The sequence below is a fragment of the Lissotriton vulgaris genome, chromosome 1_2, assembly GCF_964263255.1.
Source record: "Lissotriton vulgaris chromosome 1_2, aLisVul1.2, whole genome shotgun sequence".
NCBI lineage: Eukaryota > Metazoa > Chordata > Amphibia > Caudata > Salamandridae > Lissotriton > Lissotriton vulgaris.
The window spans coordinates 211019847-211038594 of NC_141686.1; positions in this window are offsets into that span (position 1 = coordinate 211019847).

Consider the following 18748-nt stretch of genomic DNA (forward strand, 5'->3'; position numbering starts at 1 on the left):
GGGTTCTTACTGTGTTGCTTTGCGTAACATATTGATAAATATGCCCCAAATTCACAGGGAAAACTGCTAGACCAGGATGAGCCGACTGGTGTATCCGAATTTTACTCTTTCACCGTTAAACTGAAATTGAGCAAAAATCCAGGTCTACCACAACCATAGATTACCATTGATGCTTAGTGGTTGTTTGCTTTATTTTCACGTAAACCAACTAAAATTCATTTCTACTGTACCATTTACTAGATTATGATTTTTTGGGGGGTTTAATTTTGATTAGTAACTGTTTATTGATTGTTCTAGACCAAAGAAGGGTTTTTATTGAGGTCTGTCTTTTACTTTTTAAATGTTTTGCTGCTCCAGATGCTTTTCATAAGTGAGAATTGCTCTGTGCCTTAAGTACTAGAGGTTAACCGCAGGACAAAATTACCAAAACATTTGACTGTATGCAACAGTTTAGTAAGTTTATTACATGTGGTGGACTTTCATCTACCCCATGTGAAGATCATCTTTCTTGCAACTATGAATATCAATGTTTTTGAATCTGGATCACATTGACACAGATTGTCATCATTATTAAATTGTAATATGGGCAATGCTATCTATGACATTTCCTCTTCTGTTTTACTCTTCTTTACATTGACCAAGCAAAACAAATGGAGCAGGATAAGATGCAAGGTGGATGGAGCGACCCTTGTGGAGCATTACAAGGAATTGAACCACTCTAGTGGTAGGATTTGGAGGTGGTCAAACAAGACTGGAGTGATGGACACCTTATAACCTTGCTAAGGAATCACAAATGCAAATGGATGGATTTATTGCACATGACACATGATAGTCTGGATGACATTTGTGATCTAAGGAATGTGGAATTGCTAGGCAGAAAAGGAAGGAGCGGTACAGCTAGATAGTTGTGAACTGCTCGTATAAACCACTCTTGTACATTAGAATATCTTGAAAGTTTGCAATTTTAAACTGAAAGTAAACATTTCAGTGTTTGCATTCAATATTTCCCTCCTTTCCTGTTTCTCTCCTGTTTCTATCCAACTACTCCTCTATTGTTCATTTTCTTTGTACGATGCTTCAATTCGAGTTGGTAAGTAAATAGGAGACTGAATGATCTGAATTACATATGGGATCTCAGAAAAATGGCATAAAAATTCAGATGTGGAAAAAGGGGCCTAAATGGATCGTTAAAGCATCTTTTCATAAAAAGCACTTAGACCTTGCAGTTTTTTTCTTCCTAAACTGATAATAAACACCTGAGCTTCTAAATATGATTCAAATTAAAAAAAAAACTTCTACTTCATTTTGCTTCTTTCTTTTCTTTCCTCCTCTTTTCCTTTTTCCTCTTGCACAATACTCTAGCCCGACTGCATGAAGTTTACGGTTTAACCACTAATAGTGGTTTGGCTAATGACATTTGCAATCTAGCTCTCCTTGGGATGGAGATGGATCATTTTCTTCCACCCAACAATGAAGATGATTCTTCCTGACCCTTGGAGAGGAAAGTTTTGTCCTGCTACATGTTGGCCCCTTGATTGAGACACTATGGGGCTGATTATGAGAGGGCCATTGTTTTTCGAAGCCTGTGTTGGAATTATGAGTTTGGTTGTATTTATTTATTGGATGTGTTAAATACCTCAGCCTTTCATAAATTTGCAAAAGCCAAACCTGCTGAGATTTAACATGATGACAGATGTGCTGGAATACCGATGAGGAAGAATTCGGTATTTACCGATTCGGTAAATACCGAATCGGTAATGCCCATTCATTCCTATGGGATTTGAAGCCCATAGGAATGAATGGGCATTACCGATTCGGTATTTACCGAATCGGTAAATACCGATTTTCACAAGGGTGCAGGGGGTGTCACTTTGACACCCTCTGGCACCCCCAAAACAGGCTTGGGTGCCATGTGGCAGGCATACATGCCCTAAGGGCAGGTCTGCCTGTCACATGGCATAGGTGTGCATGCACACATGTGCATGCACACCGGAATCGGTATTTTACCATCAAATTGGATTTGATGGTAAAATACTGATTCGGTAAGGCCTCTGGGACTCTGAAGAGTCCCACCTACATCTGGGTGCCTCAGAATCGGTAAAATTACCGAATTTTTATTTTACCGAATCGGGAAAATTACCGAATCGGTAATTTTACCGATTCGGTAAAATAATGCCCCCTACATACCTGTCACCCATTTACCGATCTGTAACGGCCAAAATCGGCCGTTACCGCTCGGTAAATGGCCTCAAACTGCCACCTACATCTGGCCCCTAGTGATCAATTTTAAAATTATTTTTCGACAAATGGCTGTATAGATAATTATATTGTATATATATAGATATATATTGAATAAATTATGTGAATGTAGGTTCATTTGGTAACTGAGCTACGATTAAATATTGTTTAACTGCATTCAGCACACCTTTTGCAGATTGATGTGGGCTTTTCTACAGTTTCTGAAACTATTAAGATTTAGACAAGTCAATGAATCCATGGGGATTGGTGTCGTTACAACGCAGGCTATTACAACGCCTGCTGTTACAATGCAGTTTTTACATCGCATACCACTACAACGCATAGTGCTTTTAAGCGCTGGATAGTGATTTATTTAATTTACTATTCCAACTCCAGTCCCCGTGGATAGTAGGGAAGGTGTTGGATAGTAAATTAAATATATTCCCTATCCTAGAGCGCCCCCCAGCGCAATGCGTTGTAATGGTTTGCGTTGTAATGGTTGCGTTGTAATGGTAGTGCGTTGTAATAAATGCGTTGTAAGTGATGTTTCCCAATCCATGGTACATTAATTGAAGCTGCATGCTTGTGTATTGTGATTTTTTATCTCTGGCATACTGATGGCAATATGTCATTGCTAGCAATATATTGTGCATTGGTTGAATATAGGATGGCACCAGATAGTTTTTTGGTTGAGCCCCACTTATCGTCTTTAACTTACAATCTAGTTAAATATACAACATCCCTAAATGTTTGGTATGATTTATATTAGCATTGAATGAAATCATGTTTTACGTTTCTCCTATCCAAGTTACTGTGTCACTATTGTTGGAACAAGTACACAGGTGATTGATGCTTTTATCGCTTTTAGTCTGCAAAAATATTCTGAATCATATGTGGTGTTTCATTCCCCCTATTGACTGAATACAGACTTTACTACTTATAATCTATAGATATATGAGTATTGATTTATTCCATTGTTTTAACCAATGTATAATGTAAGAAAGTGGTTTATTAGTTGAAGGTGGGAGAGGCACACTCAAATAAGAAATACAATCCTTGTCATTGTGAACCACAAATCTCAAATAATTAAACCTGTGTTTAGCTCTCTTGTTGCTGGGCACAAAGCAATCATGCTTAAATGAGGCAGTTATGCATAAGTAATTACACAGCACTCAAACAGTAATATAGTGAGAACACAACACCACAACAATGCTAAACTAGAGACTATTTTGATAAATAAAATGATATCAAAACAACAAAAATCCACAAAGTAGAATGAGAGTCATGATTTGTTTATTACATTTCAGGTAGGATGATGGAGCAGGATTTTTTCAAAAAGAACCCTGCTCAGAGTAACACCCCAGTAATACATACTAACAGTGGGCAGTGAAAAATCGACATGCAAATCACATGAACACGGGGAAACCGCATGCGTACACTAATGTGAACTAATGCATGAAAGAACTAGGCTGCATTCTGCATTTGCGGTTCGAAAGAAACAAAATTAGTGCATGTCTAGGCTGCATTTTGCATCTTGCTTAAAAAAAAAACATAATGAATAATGCTGCTTTTACTCTAAGATTATGGCTAGGCAAGGCTGTGTGGCCGCTTCCCGAAAAGTACAGTTACTGCAAGCCCTAGGCACCCTAGCATTCAGATCAAGGGTGATGCAGTCAGACTTTATGGGTGGTCACCTGAGTGTGAGATCCGAGTTTTGTGATTTTGCGCAAGGGAAATGGCCCCTGTTCCTGTGTGTGCGCGGACGGGTGCAGACGGGCTTGCCTTTGGCGCGACTTCGGCGCGGCGCCGGCGCGCCCGCTGCACTTGTCCGCTGCGCGGCCGGATAACAATCATCATTTATACCCAGTAATGGCGGGAGCTCCTCAACAACTAGTCCACTCCCAAAGCTCCTCCTAACATGGCCGCTTATCCCTAACGGGCTTAACACGAGTGCGGAGAGTGGCAGAAATAATGACTGTGCAAATTGGCAATTAAAAAGCAGTGCAAGCAATCACAGAAATACAATTTTAAAAACAGGCTATAATTTAAAGATCAGGCGCTCAATAACGTTTTTCCCGGCTTCCGCCTCAGGAAAAAGTGTAAGCTCTGGTGTCTGCCGGCACAAGTGGGGGAAGCATGGGTATTTATAGCAGCGAGGGCGGGAGTTCCTCAACAACTAGTCCGCTCCCAAAGCTCCTGCTAACATGGCCGCTTCACCCCTGTGCGTCCCGCGGCAGCGCCTAATCGGCTGCAGAGGACCGGGGTTCGAGTGCGGAGAGTGGTGGAAATAATGACAGTGCAAATTGGCAATTAAGAAGCAGTGCAAGCATTCCCAGAAATACAATTTAAAAACAGGCTGTAATTTAAAAATCAGGCGCTCAATAACGTTTATCCCGGCTTCCGCCTCAGGAAAAAATGTAAGCTCTGGTGTCTGCCGGCACAAGTGGGGGAAGCACAGGTATTTATAGCAGCGAGGGCGGGAGTTCCTCAACAACTTGTCCGCTCCCAAAGCTCCTGCTAACATGGCCGCTTCACCCCTGTGCGTCCCGCGTCAGCGCCTAATCGGCTGCAGGGGACCGGGGTTCGAGTGCGGAGTGTGGCGGAAATAATGACTGTGAAAATTGGCAATTAAAAAGCAAGCAATCACAGAAATACAATTTTAAAAACAGGCTGTAATTTAAAAATCAGGCGCTCAATAATGTATTTCCCGGCTTCCGCCTCAGGAAAAAATATAATCTCTGGTGTCTGCCCAGAACTTTGTTTCCTGACTCTTTTTCATGGGACCCCCACTACTCCCTTGGGCAGGGGGTGGTATTTAACAGATCCTTTAGGTTCGTATTATTTTTCTGACTCATCTTTGCATAATTATTTGCAAATGTGTTTTTGTCTCTGAAACGTATGTCTCTTCATCTATCCACTCCGTCATATGCATATCGTAGAAATTGATGATGAGTATGACACTGTTTGCATTTTGCTGATTGTTTTCTCTCCTTTCTGAGAATATTTGTTTGCATTGCAACCTGTATGCGATAAGCATTAATTATTCACCAAAAACTTGAGATAAACTTTCTAAATCTTACAGAGAGTCTGTGATTATTTAGCTAGTTAGATAATTAGATAGTACTATTATTACCATCAGCTACTCAAATAATTGATCGTCGACAAGAGGAAAGAGAATTGTTATACAAGTCTAGTTATGTATTTAGAAATGTTAAACATAAATGTGTGAGGGAAAAATGTTCACGTCATTAAAGTTTGACCCCCAGCGCAACAGGGATTTGTGAGTTGGGTGAATGTGTATGGGCCATTTGTATGAAATAAGAAATGAAAATTGATCCCTGATAAGTGTAGCGCTGGATCAAGGACAAAGTAGCAATCGCTGTTATCCAGTTGATGGACCAGTGCTCAATTTGATCTAGAGGATTCCGGTGCTTGGCGCGGGCACTTAATTGGTTAAAGTGTTGGGCAACAGCACTTAATTGTCAACACCACACCCATGACAGTCTGCCACATGGTGGCACTGCTCATCTAATTTAGAGATAGCATAACACATGTTTTAATGAATACAATCTACATAAAAAATTACTAATAGCTGTGTCCTTAGCCATTCCTTTAAGTTTTGGACCTGGAATAATATTAACTGCCATAAGATGGTTAGCGTTGTTTTGGTACTGTCATTGGCAGCAATGACAGGGGCAATGGTTGGTCCAAGATTCAGTGGCCTCATGGTCAGGGGCCTGGCATTTATCATTTTAAATATTAAGCACTGGACTTGGTAATAAGCAAGAGTTCAGGCCAAGCACGATGAACCACAGGCCATAAACTGGCACCAGGTCTGTCCCATTGGAAAGTTTAGCCTCTCATTCAGTCAAGTTCCACTCGAGGTACCTCAGCTAAGGTCATAAGGAAATTGTTGTCAGGTCTCTGTAGAGACCTTGTAATTTCCCCCCCAGGATGTAACCAATTACGAACGGTCCTTTCCCAGCATGCTTTCGCCTCGGCATGCTCCGTTCATATTACTCCGTTAGCATGACCTTAACCACAATTAGCGCACCACGGACCGCAAAGCATTAGATGAGTTAATAGAACCAATACCCGTACCCCACACATGGCAGTTTGCTCCGTAAAACCGGGCTCATTACCAGGCACTTGATAAGCACGTACACGCTCAGCTTGAGCTCCGTCACCAGTCTAGCTATACCTACTCGTGCAGCAGCCAAGCATGTAGACGTTCCTCCGGAGCATCACCACATCATCCTGATCGTCTAGTCTCACAACTCCTACGCTGGTCACTGGCACGTTTTAAACTTGAATGCCTTTCAACACCTCTGGTTCACTTACACCACATGTCACCCTCCTTAAATAATGTTAGTTTTCCTCAAATAAATGTGATTCCTTTCTCCTATCTTTTTCCTTAGGTAATTAGAGGCTAACAACACTAAGGCATTATTCTAATGTCCTGATGATGGTCCCTGTAATAAATAGGGGGACCGAAACGCCGTCGACCTTTGTAACACCATATACAAAACTTGATTGCTATGTGATGTAATGGTGTTTTCTTGATCTTTCTGTACAACGGTATCTAGTACGCAGAAAACATTTGTCTGCTTTAAAAAGCCTTTCCTGTTTGTAAACCTACCTTCTGTATTAGGACATGTTAGTGTTGGGCACAGGCTTGTGTACCACACTGGTGATCAGTTGAAGGTATTCTGTTTGAATTGAATTGTGTATTCAGTAAACTTGAAGACCTCTGGCCGGCTGGACATGTCACTCAGAATATAGTACTGATTTTGTCTATATTTATTGTTTCTTTTATTAATGAATGCATTGGACCGTTGTTGTCTGAAAAAAGGTCAAAGAGCAGGTCGTCGTTTCAGCTTTGCATTGGTGAGATACATGGGTATTAGTGAATGATGCAAAAAGCAGATCACTGTTGGGCTTAGCATTGGAGGAGAAGTTGGTGGTTTTTTTTAAGTGAAGTGCAAGTCACAGTTGGAGCTTTACATTGGTTAATATGCTGGTAGTTGTTGCTGAAACAAAGAGCAGCTCACCCTCACAGAAGGCACTTACTCATTTGCATCAGACTCATACATCAACATTTTCAGATCTCCTGAGCACTGAGGGTCAACTCATATGGTCAGCTCCCCTCACTCAGCGAAATCCGCCAACTCGATCGAGGTACTGGTTTGATTTTATTTCCAGTTGAAATTGCTGTTTTTTTGGAGGTGGGCCATAATTGTTTGGAGCTGCCTTCAGATCCCCTCCTAAAGATGCCCCATCTTGGAGCACCAACACTGACCTGGAGACTGGTACTAATGACAAAATGATGTAAACAACAAGGAGATTTTCAAATTTAACCAGGGAAATTGGGCGCACACCCGTGTGACCGCACGGTAGAGAGCACCATAAAATGGTAGGTATAGGCAAAAGGGCGAGCGGTAATCTCACAAGACCGCCCAAAGTTGGACCCAGAGGATCCACACAAACAATAGAACAACAATGCCCCTGCACTACACAAGTGTGTGAAACATTACAGTAATGACATTTGTAGAGGGAGGAGTTGACGAGAAATGCAAATAAACGAGGTGTCTCAGTTTGAGACATGGATTTCATGAAAGGCGGATACACCTTCTTAGTGCCGAACTCCCTCTTGTGGTTCCCGGTGCCGTTTTACAATGACGGTGAACCGTCATTGTAAAACGGCACCGGGAACCACAAGAGGGAGTTCAGCACTAAGAAGGTGTATCCGCCTTTCATGAAATCCATGTCTCAAACTGAGACACCTCGTTTATTCTCGTCAACTCCTCCCGGTTTTTGATATACATCTAAACCGAATAAGATCTCTTAAACACGCAGGCAGCGTGCTACAGACCTCTTTTTGACTCGAATCAACTAACAAGATCTCGTCCAGACACGGACATTCGGTACCATTCCGATATTATTTGTCATACTTTCCTCACAAAGCCCTGAAGATTCGCAGTAGGTTCCCTGCGATGAAACACGTGTTGGCATTAACAAAGGAACAATAAACCAATTATTTAATACCAAGAACAGAACATTTCTCTTTCTTTTTCGGAACTCTTGTACCTGAACCTGGATTAATTGATCCTCATAAAGTCACTCCGGAAGTGTGGATGTACACTAACTGATCATCATTTGCTACAAATGTCATTACTGTAATGTTTCACACACTTGTGTAGTGCAGGGGCATTGTTGTTCTATAACTAATGACAAAATGAACCTACATCTATGTAGACTCTACCATGAGGATATTCACAGATTGGTTGCTGGGACTGCTCTCCCAGTGAGATCATCCGAGTTGTTCCTATATGTCCCCAATTTACAGAAAATTGACACCCGGTAATTGCTGTCTAGTTATTGTGTGCAGGCATTCTCCAAATCATGTGTGCTATCTTGTACATAACATAGCATTTCGAGGCGATTTCAAGTTCACCCTAAGAAACCTAAATGCGTCAGTCCCCCATCGCTTGGCTAAAGCATCCAAAAGAGCATCTATATTCAATCTCCAAGAGCTAATGCAAATATATGGCTTTATAAATGTTTGCTAAAAATGATTCCAGTCGAAGCATCAATATACGCATAGGAGTGGCAGATGTGAAGCCTGACACTGGATTTCAATTCAAATTGCTTTAAAGCAATGATTTTGGGGCACCTGCATTTCAGGAGACAATTGACAAGCCAAATTTGGTCAGAAATAGGCATGTAACTTGTTTGAGGAAGAGCTAGTGTCCCATACTACAAGCTATAGATAATACTGTAAGAAGCTGTCAAAATGTTTGAAAATAATTGGCCTGGCAGGAGAAAATAAAAATGACGCTAATGACATTTTCTGCTGGGAGGAGCCTAACATAATTAACAAAATACATGGACAGGAAGGTGTAACCATGATGTTTCGTAAATATTACACTGAGCTCTACTTGAAAGTCTGGCACCACAAGGTGGTTGAGATGCTCACAAGTTGAGAATGAAAAGGAACAGTATGTAACAGCGCATACAATATACATTTTACGATCCTTTTTGTAATCATGCTTAAAAAAGTTGTGATTTTTTTTATTTAGAAAATGATTCCTTCACTATTGAAAATCTTGACTGAGTTGATGAATGAAAGGTTTTTTTTATCAAAGTATTTAGTATTTAGTAGAATGCACAGATACTCATAGGAGTACATGTGCTAAGGAATGGCAGGCCTAAAATCATCAACATTTTCAGGCAGAAGCAAACAGCTTGGTTTTTAATCTTTTTCTAAAACACAATTGTGACCCAATGAAATGATGCTCAGCTGGAAACTGATTCCACACTTGTGCCACCAGATAGGAAATGGTCAAAACATTTCTTGACTTTCCTATCTTTCGGCACAACTTTAAGCAGCACCTTAGGGAACACTTTGCGAAGAGTTATGTTGAAACCTGACCAAGAGATCCTGGGGACCAGAAGCAAAACCCCCTGTGTGAATGAGATAAGGATTTAAAGAGATGTATAAATTACAACAATATAAAAGACCAAAGAGGAAGGTGCACTAAAATGAAGTCAATAGAAAAAAGTATTTATAAATATCTTCTTCTTTATTCAGAATATTATTTTCTGTAAGCAAGGGCACAGCCAATGCGTTTCAATCCCTTTGTGCCGTGGGAACTTCGTCCGGGCGAAATAATGTTATCACGAAATGGCGATCATCATAAGCCGATAGAAATGCATGAACTGGATTGGGAACGTTCTATTTAAATCCACAAGGTAAACGAACGTAGGGAAATGGATAGAAATAGGCCAATAAGTCTCCGCCAAAGTATCTCGCTTTAATACGGCGATAGTGTGACTAATAATAACCACTCCGTATCCCCGCTATGAAGAATGTTATACATCAATTAACGATCAAGACCGAACATAATCAGAAAGTGCTGCACCTGTGATAAGGTGTCAGCTTCAAGAATCACCATCACGAAAGGCATCCAAAGAAATGTCTCTTCTTTACTGGCGGCCAATGCAGGGATCTAACATGAGAAGGCACATGCAGACATTGAAGCAATTTGAGGCTCAGATGAGCTGCTGTACCCGCAGCCAACTGGTCAGGTACTAGGGAAGACCTAAATACAGAACATTAGCATAGGCCAGTCTTGAGGTGATGAGTGCGTGGACTACTGTCTTTCAGGAATGCTAAGAAAGAGGAACTTTTATAAAGCACAAAGCAAAGAAAGACATACTCATGACTGAGGAAACCTGATATTGTGACCCCAAGTTCTTAGCAATTACTACCTTGCAGCAGAGGAGAAGGAGGCAGCAGAGGAGAAGGAGGCAACTTCGGCCAGTAACTCTCCCATCAATTGGTCTGAAAAGTCTCAAGTAATAAAATCTCAGTCTTGCTAATGATGCATTCAAGTGAGTAGGGTGTAGCCAACCAAAGACAGAATGTCGGGAACCTTCAAAGGTTGCTGCTGCAGACCCCCTTCTCAAGACAGGAGAACAGCTGATATTTGCCTGTCTAGTATACTGCTTTAAAACCATAAAATGAGGATCAGGGTGTAGTATATGATATGGCTGTGGGGCCTTATGTGGAGTACACACACAGATATCTTCCTCAAGTCCAGTCAGTCTCATTTACGTAACCTTAGCTCAAACCTGTGTAGCTGAGGCTGCAAGCAGTAAGGCTTGGCAAAGGAACTTACTGTAAAGTATTTAACAGAAACACACAACAGAATAAGAAAATCAGAAACCAATAAAAAATATTACATGGATATATAAAAATAGGGCGTATTTTTATGACTTTTACATTTTTATGAGGTTTGGCAAATGTAAAGTATGAAAGTTTTGGAAAGTTGTAAAAGTTGTGTGAGTGTTCTAGCCTGGCTTGGGCAACTAAATCCGGGAGGGCCAGAAAGAATATTTCAGACAGACCTGGCTGTCACAGCATTTTTAAAGCAAGATTTCAACTTTAAAAAGCAACCTCCATAGAAGTCAATAGAGTGGTCCTGATGTTGAGGGATAGAGTCAAAGATGCTCAAAAGGATGCTTTGGCTGTGGGGGGGTTAATGTGGGTGTCTCGTTGTGGTTCCTTGGACCACAGGTGATGTGGGATGACTATGTAAGTCAGACAACTGATGATGGACTACGTTTACGTTGCACTGTGGTTGGATTTAAAACCTTTGGTGGGAGCTGGTGTCCTTTGAGTACAAATAATCTGACTTTTGCACAGCACTCCCAGATCCACAAGACTCAGGTGCAGGTTTTTGCTATCTTAAATTGTTCCTTTGTAATGAACGGTGACTGGTAACGGCAATATTTCTGTGAAAGCTACCACTCAGTCAATTTGGGCTCTTTCAGTTCCCGTTTTCCTGGAGCTGGTTCTAATAGATCAGCCACCTGATCCTTGGAGTCACTGGTCTCGGTGAAGCTGGGAAATTAACTTTTCCCGGGGCCAGGAGCCGCAGGCACAGTCCCAGTCCCAGTTTTGCTAACCTTAAAGTGAAGCAGGTGCAGTGCTTTCAATGGTGCAGCCTCTCTTTGCACAGGTTAGGGGCAGCAGCGCAAACCTTTTTTGATCCTTTCTTCTTCCTTACTGAAGTGCACTGAGGTGTAGGGAGCCAGGGTTGCTATATTTATCCAGATACATTCCCCAAGAGGCCCAGCAGTCACTAGCCAATGGGCTACTGGATCCCCTCCTCTTTACTGATAATGTTCATGTAACCTCGACATGAAAAACCATATTAGCTCAATGGCCAAGAGCGCCCGCTTCCACTTGAATTACTTAAGAAAACTTAAACCCTTTATCTCTGAAACAGATCTAAAGCTGGCTATCCAATCACTAATCATCTCGAGGATCGAATACGGCTGCACCACATTAGCGGGCCTACCGAAAACATCCACAGCACCACTAAAAGCCTGCCTCAACGCAGCGGCGAGACTCATTACGGGAACGAAGAAATTCGATCACATATCTCCCCACCTGAAAGCACTAAACTGGCTACCTTACGAGGCTAGAATTCAAATGAAGATGGCCTGTATTACGCACAAAGCGGTTCACTACAACACGCCTAGATACCTAGCCAAGAAACTTAAGCTCTCAGGAGGTAATAGAACAACTAGAAGCGCAAAAGATTTGCTATTACGACCAGCCTTTTTCCACAAGAGAAAGACCTACAACCGAGCATTCTCCGGAGCTGCCCCCAGAATCTGGAACTCTCTACCTCCAAACATCAGGAAGATTCAAAATACAGTAACATTCAAACGAGAACTGAAGAGCCACTTGATGAGTAAATACCCTACTTAGAGAAACCTACGGATCACTGGGATGATCACTTACGCTAACTGAGGGCTGTCCTCTCCATGGAAAATTTGAAGATCTGTATCTGATAATGAACTGATGCCGGGCTCAAGCATTACTGCTACCTCATATACGTGTGAACTTTTAACTATATCTCACGGTCAGACTATATAACTTCTACCTCACTTGATTTATTTATCCATATAAGTGTGAATTTATAACTATAGCTCTTAGTCATTCTATATAACTTCTACCTCACTTGATTTATTTATACATATTATCATTGATATGCACTGGAACGCCTTATAACCCTACCTCAATGATCATGGTTTGTTAGCATGACACAAGCCAAGCCGTGCTCGCCATATAACGCTAATTGCACAGTCTTTATGAATATATATATCTAATCTCATCCATGCAGTATATTGCCTTCTACCTCATTATTCTTTTGTGGTTAGTACTGCTACTATAATGTCGATATGCAATTTTGTCCTGTTAAGCGCTCTGATACCCACGGGTCTTGTCCGCGCTATACAAAACATTATAAATAAAATAAATAAATAAATAAATAAAACCTAGCTATTCCAGAGTACCGCATTCTTGCACCGTTTAAGAAGCCGTGAACCTTCCTCGGTCGTGGGGAGAAGAGTAACTCAGCCTAGGGCTGTGGCTACCAGGGATGTTGTTACTAGTGGCCCTTCAAAGCTGACTTCACCTTTGAAGTCTGACTTGTGGGGTAACACCTTGAGTGGCCATCCTGGAAAAGGATGAATCACCTCGCCTGTGGCATCAGCCTTTGTTTCTGGGCCTGGTAGTCAATAAAAAGTCTCCCCAGTTGGTCAGAAATCTGTCTGTGTGGCAAGGTCTTTGTAGGGCCACTGTGTTAGCTGGAGTTCAGGGTAGCAACATTCTAAGGTTGGTGAACTTTAATAGTGATCTTAAACCAGACATGACCATCAGGTCATTTGTAATGTCTCAATTAATTTGATACCTTACATGACTTTGTTAGGTGGTCCCATTCAGGAGTTAAACTGTTTGGAGTGCCAACTGTTAAACCCTGTGTGAGCCAATGCGGCTCATATCCCTAGGACTCAATGGGCCTTCTTTAGTAGAGTCTTAGATATATTACTTAAGAGAAGTTGTCCCTTTGCAATTTGGTGTAAAGACAAAGATGAGTTAGCAGTGTGATGCAGTGCTCTGTCAATCTGCAGTAACAGGCCATGGTCCATTTTACTTCAGTCACACAGAGGATGTTACAAACATTGATACAGTCATGTTTGGACATGCTGCCTTACATGCCCGTGGTACCATATACTAGGGACTTATAAGTAAGTTAAGGCTTTCCAATTGGGTGATTCCAATTAAACATATCTTTTGTATGGGGTTATACACTGGCACTGAGGTCTGGTTGTCAGGCCTCAGTGCACTCTGAGTCAAAAAACCTGCAGCACCAGTTTCAAAAGGTAGAGGTGAACAAGCAAAAAGGTGCATTTCCTTACACATACCACTCAAACAAAGGTGCCCATGGGGCTATGTAGATGTTAAATAAGGTGGAGCTTAGAGAAGGCCCATATGGCACCGCAACAGTGAAGGGCTCAGTGGACAAGGACAGCCAAACTGAGGGGCATATTACCAAGGGCATTATCGCCCCATTAGCGGGACTTTTTCCCACTAATGCGGCGATAATTTTATCGCCCTATTACCAAGCTGTCGCTAACACCAGTTAGCGATAGCTTGTAGGCGATAGCGGGCATTTAGGGGCCCACTTTGCATGTCAGCGATAATTATCGCTAATGACATGCAAAGTGGGCGTGCCAAGATGTTAGCGACTGAAAACAGTCACTAACATCTCTAACTCCTATTACCAACTTTTGGAAATATTCGCACTAAGCGCGAATATGTCCAAAAGCTAACGCCTGCTAAAAGCAGTTCTTAGCAATGTTATCCAATGGAAGGTGGATAACATGGCTAAGAGCATTGTCACGATAATGCATGAATATCGCTGATTTTTCAGCGATATTCATGCATTTCGCAGGATTTTTACCGCTTTTGAGATAAACTTTGATAATATCAAGGTATCTCTGCGGTAAAAATCCTCGGAGCTCGGCAATATTTTTTTCCAGCTAACCAAGCAATAGCACTAATTATCGCTATTGCTTGGTAATATGCCCCTGAGTATCTTCTATTTTGCAAAACAGACCAACATACTGTGAATTAATAATGTCCCTCAAGAAATGTGGCAAAACAATTTGAAAGTGGATGAAAGAGCGGGTGCCTAATTAACTGTAAGCACTGTTAGTCAATAATCACCTCTGCCTACACTGTACCCCATGAAGAAACTAATATGGGGGCCCCCAACAGGGCATCTTGTCCGTAGAAGGCCACCTGTAGCGCCCCCACAAATGTCCATGCACCATGTGCCATGTGCATAGCACTCGGTAAATGGACGGGCAGGAGGTGTTGCCTGGTGGAGACATGTGCTGCGGCCGTTTTACATGGTCGCTGAATACCCCCTCAGCATTTCTGACTGCCAACCTGGTGGTCGCATCAGAAAGCGGCAGTTGAACCACCCGCATGCATGCCTGTGGTCTCCGCAATAGCATATCATAATGATGCCCCGAATTATGATGGAATAATCATCAGGTAAACAGCAACCAGCAGGTGTGAAATCAGAATATTAAACCACATCGCAAAAACTATGTAAAAAAACAGTGCATGGAAAACATTGTTGTGTCTTCTCAATTTTAGTGGCTTTGAAAATTTCTTGCAGATATAAAGGGGCAGATTTATGATAACTGGCGCATCCCCAGGGATGCGCCAGTTATTTTGCGCCGCTGCTCCGTCACCCATGGTGCGCCACATTTACAATGCGGCGCACCATGGGGCAAAAACGGCACAGATGCGTGACGCATCTGTGCCGTAAAGGTGCCGCATTGCTGGAGTTGCGTCGCAAGCGCGATGCAGCTCCAGCAAGGCTCGGGGGTGCCCCATCTTTACAATGCTGCGTCAAGACCTACGCCTGCTTCAAGCAGGCGCAGGGTTTTGACTCAGCATTGGCCTGAAAGTGACTGAGTGACTGCCCCGGAACGCCCACCCTGCGCCGGAACGGCCACAAGTGGCGCAGGGCTTCACAACAATTAGCATCTGCCTAGATGCGTCACGTTGTAAATGGGTCGTAGGGATGCGCCACGTTTACGCCGCAGTTGCGTGACGCAAACGTGGCGCATTCCCAACATAAATCTGCCCCAAAGTATACACGTTTTGGCTTGAGGGACGCTGGTAGTGCAGAATAAATGTGAAGTAGTGTGGCTCACTGGTTAGAGGCGGCAGACCCGAGAGCAGAGGACGGCCCGGGACCAGGGTTCGATTCCCGGCGCGGCAGGTTTCTGGACCAGGGTCAGCAGACTCGATAATTCTCTCGCCTCGGTGCCCACTCTGATCAGCGATCCCACTCAGCAACTCTGGGCATTAGCTTGCCTCATCTTCACTAACGGCCCCACCAGACCGCTGGGGATGCCTGGTCTCACCCTGGAGATACCCATTAAGGGACCATCTCTCAGGGAAGCCAGAAAGGGTTTCGCAGCGGTCGAAGCACCTTGGGACCCTCCGGGTAAGTAGTGCGCTATATAAATGCCTATACATACATACATGTAATTTATAGAATTACGATGTGCTAACTAAAAAATGTGACTTTCAAATTATGAACACTCAGTTACAAGAGTCTGTGTTTTTATCTACGGGTTTTTTATCATAAACATGTAACAGGAACCTCCCTACAAATACCTCTATATTTACAGTGTTTGATATAAAATTAACAAATGTGAAAAGAACAATTACACTTCAAGATTTTGAATTTCAATATTGTGGTGGATAATTTTAAGTAACACAATTAGGTTGGAAGCCATCATAACCTGAAATACATTCAAATGGCCTTCGAAGAACATCAACCAGATTGCAAGCAGCTGGTATCCCATTAACCCTGCATGTAGCCCTGTGCTGCCCCCCCCTAACAAATCTGCTTACACTGCAGAGGTTCCAGTGAGATTAGGGCAAGATGGTACTGTGTATGTTCTACTACTTACCATCAGGGACCTGTCTACTGGTAGAGGTGTGGCGCCGCGGCTATCTGTTGATCTGTATATACCTGTTGATCACGGTTCGATCCCAGGTACTGGCGGCAGATTAGCCCAGCACCATGTGACTCCGGGGAATAGCTTGCTTAATCTTCCTGACGGCCCCCAGCGCCTAGAGACCCTTACGGGTGATTGTGCGCTTTACAAATGTGGATTATTATTATTACTGACATATGGCTTATACACTGTGGTGGTCAACAAAGATGAAGAGTGGACGGCCATGTGGAGTAGGCATGGCTGGAGTGAGCAGGGGAGTAGGTAGGAGTGGAGTTTGTGAATAAAAATACATTTAAAAAAGACTTACCTGGCGCTGCCATCCATTTTGTGCTACTCTGCATCCAGTTCGTGGTCCCAGCAGTCCCAAGGACAGCATCATGGACTCCCCATCCAATCCCTGCACTGCTCTCAAGCATGAGAACAGCGTGGAGATGGGCCTGAGTAGGCTGGATTAAAGCTCGCTCAGGCACAGAGAGTCTGTGCTGTTTATCAATTACAGCAGGTCACTCCTCCCCTCTCCCATGGCTCGACCCTTACCCTCCCTGCAAATGCTGGCTTGAGCTAGCAACTGAAAAATAAAATGATAATTAAATATTGTTTTATTTTTTAGCTGCTGGCTCTGAGCCTGTGAGTAGATGTTAATACGCCATTGCGGAAGAACCACTGCTGGTTATACTGGAGACACAGGGGCCTGAGTTTTGGTAGTAGAAATCGGTTATGTGATCCAGCACCTACCAGCAAGTCTAAGAAAAAAGACTCTAAGTTGAGAAATCCTGGGTTTTCTGGATATTATGTCAAAGCCCCTCTTTCCACGTGTTTTTGACAAAGGACTTCAGAGGCAAAGGACCCACCTGCCATCCAGTGTTCCTATTGGCCCTCCCTCAGCCTGAAGCCTTGCCCTGGACATGCTGCTTTCAGATAAGTGAGTATTCTGCTTGCGGGGGGGTCAGTGTAGAGAAACACCCAGATGCCTGCCCTGCTCACTGAGAGCAATTGGTCCGCTGAAATATACCAGTGTCTGTCTGCCATAGTCACTCCTATGGCCATTGGCAAAAACAAAATTAAGCGACAAGGTGCTTCTGTGAACCCCTTCTCATCCATAAACCACCTCAGCCAGTTGAGCTTCAAGCGTGGCTTGAAGATGCATCATTTGTACGTTTTCAGACAGCAATGTGCCTTGGACTTCCACTGTCCTATTGTCCCCGAAAGAAGCATCCTTGCATTATGCCTGTTGTAGAAGGATGCTTGCATCTCATTAAAGAATGCTGCTGTTGTTTATGCTTATGTAAATATTGTGTACTTTTTTTGCATCTAGCTTTTTATTATTTATTTCTGCTTATGAACCCCTAACCACTACTTGCCTTAACGTATTAATTAACATATTTTAGTGTTACTGAGCATCATTCTTTAAAGATGCTTAGAGGCTAGGCCTGTTTCTTTGTCTGACATTGTGCCACTAAGTAACCACCACTTAAAATCAGACAGATGCATTGATTTGATGTGTATTACAGGAGAGCAAATGAGGAGCCTCAAGCACTGAGCAGACCTAAGCTACTGAGCTACAGCGGGACTTTGTAAATATCCAGAAGGACAAGTGCCCTTCCCTTGTCATGGGCAAGCCTTTGCAGTACACAAAAAAGAGGCCAGAGGAGGTTACAAGAGAAGGAGGGGGCCACGCCCCTCTATTGTAATCTACTGTTCTCACTTTAGACCTAGGGTTGCTTTTTTGTGTTGCTAGACAGAAACCTTTGACACAAGGTACCTTTAGAACTAACGAGCATAGTAGCCACGGCTCTGGCTGTCGACCAAGCTCGTGGAGAGATTATGCTCCTGCGGCATTCAAGGTACAGCCTTAAAATGGCTGAGGCACTTCATGTCAGACAGAATGCAAACCATTATGTTAGGGACATACTTGTCAGAAAAAATGTGTTTATATATGGGTGTACCTCGGGGCTCCTGTCTAAGCCCAATATTGTTCAACATATATATGGCCCCTCTGTAAAAAATCGCAGAGCAGCTAGGCTTTGAGATAGTTTCATATGCTGACGATACTCAGCTCATGTTTACTATCGGCCCTAATCGAGAAGCAGAGAAAATTTGGTTC